General features: G+C 29.3%; 1 protein-coding gene across 1 annotated transcript in view; it reads right to left on the minus strand.

Annotated features, from left to right (window-relative positions):
• LOC119677359 (nicotinamidase-like) overlaps positions 1-5737 on the minus strand; it is a gene marked incomplete at its 3' end in the record, with an annotated part of 41462 nt that extends 35725 nt beyond the window's left edge. Inside the window, 1 exon segment of the mRNA XM_038088667.1 lies at positions 5568-5737.
• Between the last annotated feature and the right edge of the window lie 263 nt (positions 5738-6000).

Below are 6000 nucleotides of genomic sequence, written 5' to 3' on the forward strand. Positions count from 1 at the left end.
ATGGGATCTTATTAACATTAAACTGAAAGAATCGACATGGAATATGTTTTTTGAGGAATATCGAATTTTCGAATAATTATCTTCCCTGACAGTAACATGAATGGCAGTTACAGTTGATCGCACTTCGCTTAGTACTGTGAGTGACGTAATTTAATGTCTGATAAGACGGAACTAACTATTTTACTTAAAGAAACTAGTATATTTGGTAGAGAAAAGTAGTGAAATATAACAACAAAAATTCTATTTTTTTACATTATCTTAATTAATTAATTTATGGCTAACCATACAGCTGTCTCGACTATTGCCAAATACCAATCATCAGTGGTCTTGGAATTATTTCTTATATTTATTTATCCGTAAATAATATTTTGCGACTGCAAGTACCAAATGTTGAACTCATGCCCTGCCAAATTTGAAGCTCAGAGTCAGTGTTCAATTAGCCAACTGCGCCAAATCCATACTTAACTTGTATGCTGGAAAGTGGACTTTTGTAAATTTGCTGTGTTTTTACACAAAAAAGTAGACGTCATAGAGCAACCGACTTGCGTTACATTACGATTATTTCAGTTATTTTTTATAAATGGAAATTAAACCGAATGAAAATTATTAACAAAATTTAATTACGTTAATCGTGTTACCCTTGCATATTAGAACATTTGATAAGTGTGCCATAACAAAAAAGAGTTGTGATACAAAATACATTCCTTTATAATTCTGTTTTTGGTTGAAGTGGTTTATTATTTAATACATTATTTAAAATTCTCATTGGCTTTACTTTATATTAAGCCTAAAATACAACTGAGTTCAATACGACAAGAGACAAGTGGCCTGCTCATTTTGGGAATATACGTTTTTGTAATTTTTGTGTAAGCTAGTTTTGAATGTTTAAAATTGTTTCTTCTAGTTCTTTGAAAATGAATTGTAGTTTTGATGTCAGACTTGAATTTCATATTCTTGATTGGAATAGCTGGAAATGGAGTCTTCTTCTGTATGAGATTTCAATCATAGGACTGCCCAAGTGGACAGTCTCGAGGTTCGTAACAATTTGCTATAGCCAACCAACGCAATAGATTTTGTTAGTGTAATATTACAGAAATTTTTACATATCTTCTGAAGCAAGTAAAAACTGAATATGCATTTGTTGTTAATTTCAATATTTTACTTTGCCAATTAAGCAATGTCTTTAAAATATTTCGACGTTCAAATAAATCAAAATATGGTCATGATTCTTCCCCGGGCACATCCATCTGTCACAATACAGATTTTTCTACTATGCCATATTTAAATGTTTTCTACTTTCCGAGAACAAGAAGACTTATTGTTACTAGTTGACAGTAGATGGTGTGTGTAATTCCTGTTAGTTTAATCAATGTAAAAAGATATCACTTTTAAATATCGATATACCGAGTAGTAAGCAATATTAGCAAATAGTGCAGTAAAAAAATTTATATAAAATAGCTGACTCTACTAAAATCCATTCTGAAATCGGTGTTACAAGAAAATAGCAGCTTGACAGGAGGACGGTGCCACAAATCACACAGTACGTCCTATTGTTGTTGTGTGCGAAATTGCCAGGTGTTTGACTTAATTTATTATATTTTATGTGAATTAGGAGTACTGCACTTTTTTGTATCATGTTTATGCGGACACAAACCTCAAACTCTCCCACCCTCTCAAGTCATCAAACATTTCTGTAAGATGATCTGTGGAGTACATTTAAAAGATGATACCAAACATCATCAGTTTACTTTTTTATGTTTACTTTTGGAATCACAAAACGAATAACTCTATATAAATTAAATGGTTTAACTCATGCGTTTACTTTAGCAAGCACAAAGTAGTTAACCCTGTAAAAATCTAATGGCCTAATCCACATGTAGCTGATAAGTTATTAAAAAAATTCAGACGATCAATTTTGAACATTGAAATAAAAATAACAATATGGAAACTTGATAGAACAAACAAAGAAATAACAAAAACTAAATTAGAATTGAGTCGATATATAGATGTAATAACTTTAAACAACTTTTATGACAGATTAAAACATAGATATAATTTCATTTTTGATAAAACAAAGAAACATAATTGTAAGAAGTTCCAAAACCTAGCAATAAAACATGACGAACACACCATAATTTGTAAAAAGAAGTTTATCAATAATTATACGAATGTTCAAATACCAATACGAGTCCAACGTGTAATAGAAGTTGGTCCAAAATTTTCCCTTCAAATAGAAGCAAAAGATGTTAACATGAGTACCATTATCAAAGATTTTGAATATGGTGTAAGACAACATCCATATAATAATAATAAATTAGATCAATTAAGAATGAAAGGGATAAACATTATTACCAATTTCTATTCTAATGTACATTGTCTTAACAAATCAAATAACATACATTAAGACCGAAAAGTTTTCGGAAATTCTCATTTAAAATTCGCGCGCTGTATATTTTTCGATATTTTAAGTTTATGTAGTTTGGCAGCAATTAAGGACAATTACTATGCCAAAAATGAGCGCGATCTGTCAGACAGTTCGTTTACGGCAGCTGTTGAAACCAGTTCACCTCAGTAGTGCGTTGCGAAAAAAACAATGGAAAAAAATATTGAACAAAGAGTTTGCATCAAATTTTGTGTTTCGAACGAAATTTCGTGTGCAGAATCGTTGCGAATGCTACAAAAGGCTTATGGGGAATCAGTTTTATCGAAAACTCAAGTTTATGAGTGGTACAAAGCTTTTCAGGACGGTCGTACGACCGTCAAAGACATTTCGCAACGCACTACTGAGGTGAACTGGTTTCAACAGCTGCCGTAAACGAACTGTCTGACAGATCGCGCTCATTTTTGGCATAGTAAATAAGGACAGTGCTGCCAAACTACATAAACTTAAAATATCGAAAAATATACAGCGCGCGAATTTTAAATGAGAATTTCCGAAAACTTTTCAGTCTTAATGTAAGACAAGATGTGAATTACACCAAACAATTTTTACGTGAAAATAGTAACATCTTAGTAATGAGAGCAGACAAAGGAAATTCTACAGTTATTGTATATAAAGATGAATATATTCAACACATGACCGATTTGTTTAGTAATGATCATCTATATGAGTTTATTAACAAAGATCCAACTTTAGTAGTTGAAAATAAAAGCAATTCAATTATTGATTCGCTATTTAAAACAGGAGATATATCGAAAACTGAATTATATCAACTGAAAAAACATAATAGTGTTTGTCCTAAAGCTTATGGTCTTAGAAAAACTCACAAAGAAGATACAATAGGTTATAGACCAGTTATAAGTAACATCAACTCTCCTACTTATAATTTATCGTCTTATATTCACAAAAAAATCTTTTCCCAAGTATGCTCAACTTTTCACAGAAGTGTAAAAAGTTCATTTGAAGCAATAGAAATTTTAAAAAGAACAAGTATTCCTGAAGGATATATATTAATTTCATTAGACGTAGTCTCTCTTTTTCCAAGTATTCCCAGGACATTAATGATTGAAATGATTAAAAAACATTGGAATTACTTAAGTTGTTACACTACAATCTCAAAAGCTAAAATCATTGAAATTGTAATGTTTATTTTTGACAACAGTTTTTTCAAATTCAATCACAAAATTATACACCAATTGGATGGAACATCAATGGGAAACCCATCTTCACCATCATTAGCTTTTATTATGGAAATTATCATATCAAATGTTTTGGAAAAATTCCCATATGAAGTAAAATTGGCAATGTATTATGTAGATGATACTCTTTTTGCAATACCAAAAGAAGAGGTAGAGAAGACAGTAGAGATTTTTAATAATATAAATCCGAGTATTCAATTCACTTATGAGATTGAATGCAATGGAACAATACCGTTTTTAGATATAATGGTGATAAGATCGGACAATAATAAAGTTATTACAAACTGGTATATGAAACCTACATCATCGGGAAGGTTACTTAATTTTCTATCAGACCACCCAATTCACCAAAAAATTAATACGGTTAGAAACTTGATTAGCAGAGTTACAAGTCTCAGCGATGACAAGTTTATGGATGATAACAAGAAACAAATTAGACAGATACTTATGAATAATAATTATCCTAAGTATTTTATAAATAAAATCTTTCTGTCCTATAAATGCACAAAAACGTCAAAAAATACAGTTGACAATGTCAATAACAATAAACCTAGATGTAAGTTCCCTAATATACCGGGACTCTCTCAAAAAATTTCAAAATTATTTAAACTAGAGAAAATAATTGATATTGTACTTTACAACTTGAAAACAACAGGAAATTTATTCTCAAAGATTAAAGACAAAGAAAAGAAAGAAAATTTGTCAAATCTTATTTATAAGATCAATTGTAATGATTGCAATAGAGCTTATATAGGAACAACCAAACAAAGATTGGCAAAAAGAGTTGGTGAACATAAAAGTACGTGTAAACGTAAAGATGATGGGAAAAAAACAGCTCTTTCTGAACATTCTATGTCTAAAGGACATAGCTTTAACTTTGATAAAGTAATAATTCTGGAAATTGAAAATAATTATCATAAAAGATTAATGAGTGAAGTTATTAACATCATATTAAATAATGAACAGGTGGTAAACTACAAGAGAGACACGGATAATTTTAGCACACTTTACTCTAATTTATTGGATAAATACAAGCTAATCAAAAATAAGAGATAAATGAAAATAAAAGTCAGCTGTTAAGTTTCTTATTGAGTAATAAGAGATATAAAAAAGAGAACGTTTATTATTATCAATATTTTTGGCGGAATATTATTATTAAAAAAAATTTTTTAGTTTTGTTATGCTCGTTATTTATGTCCAAAAATTGTTTATTAATTTTTAATGTGTGAATTTTAATTGTTTTAATTTTTTATTTTTATTTGTTAATACAATTTTAATTACTAATGACTATTGTGGAACAGGAAAATTATTGCATTTTATAAAAAATAAGGTATATATATTTGGATGTTAGTATTTTATCTTTAAATTAATGTTTGTTATTATATAGCACTGATGAAGTTCTTAATAAAGAACGAAATATTTGCCAACATTTTTAAATAAATGCGTCTAATCCACAATTAAATACAAGCACTTATATACAAATTTTTCTTTATAATAAGTGCTTTATGGCTTTTGTGTAGAAAAATAACAGCGCCACCTTTTGTCAAAATATCTACATTGAATTCACCATAGAAAGCTTAAAAGTGTATGAATGAAAAGCTTATTTTTGGAGAATATAAAATAATAAAAAAAATGAGTCTACAATAAAAAATGTGTGTTGTTCTCTTCACATGCAAATGTATTCTTTCGGCTTTTTCACATCAAAGCTTGTGCGAATATTAAATAAAATTGAAAATTTAATAAAAGTGCACTCAACTATCCTACAATTTATGCACAACTCAAGTAAATACAAGTGCATCGAGAGGAAAGAATTAGTTCTCTGGATTATTGCACACGTGTTACGCGGTGAGAGTGAATGCGGTTCTGATAACAAGAACGTGCGCGCAATTATGACGAAATAAAATACAAATTAATTGATAAGAACCCACCGGAATTTATAGGTTGTGTTGATTTTTTTATCATTCAAGTGTTACGACAAAGTTTATTCTGTTAGTAATGCATTATAAATATAATTATATCATAGAAAAGAATTTGATAATTAATTGCCACCGAAATTTCCGCACGAAACGTAAATAAAAATCGACCGACGGCTTCTTCTGTACTAAACAAAATTGAAGCTTTCGTGAACGTCGAAGCAGAGCGCGAACTAAAGCAGCTGTGAATTTGCCGGTTTTATGACAAATCGATGCTGAAGATAAGTACTTTTGCTAAAAAATTATTCATGTTTTTATTTTTGTTTTTGTTTTTGTTTATATATGAAAGAATGCTTACTCATGCTTTTTGTTGTTGGGATTTTTTTTTTATTTTTTAATTTTATTAAATCGCAAGAAAATACAAAATTAAATGATTAATTAAAACTAT

The sequence above is a fragment of the Teleopsis dalmanni genome, chromosome 2 (genome assembly GCF_002237135.1).
Source record: "Teleopsis dalmanni isolate 2A chromosome 2, ASM223713v2, whole genome shotgun sequence".
Taxonomy (NCBI): Eukaryota; Metazoa; Arthropoda; class Insecta; order Diptera; family Diopsidae; genus Teleopsis; species Teleopsis dalmanni.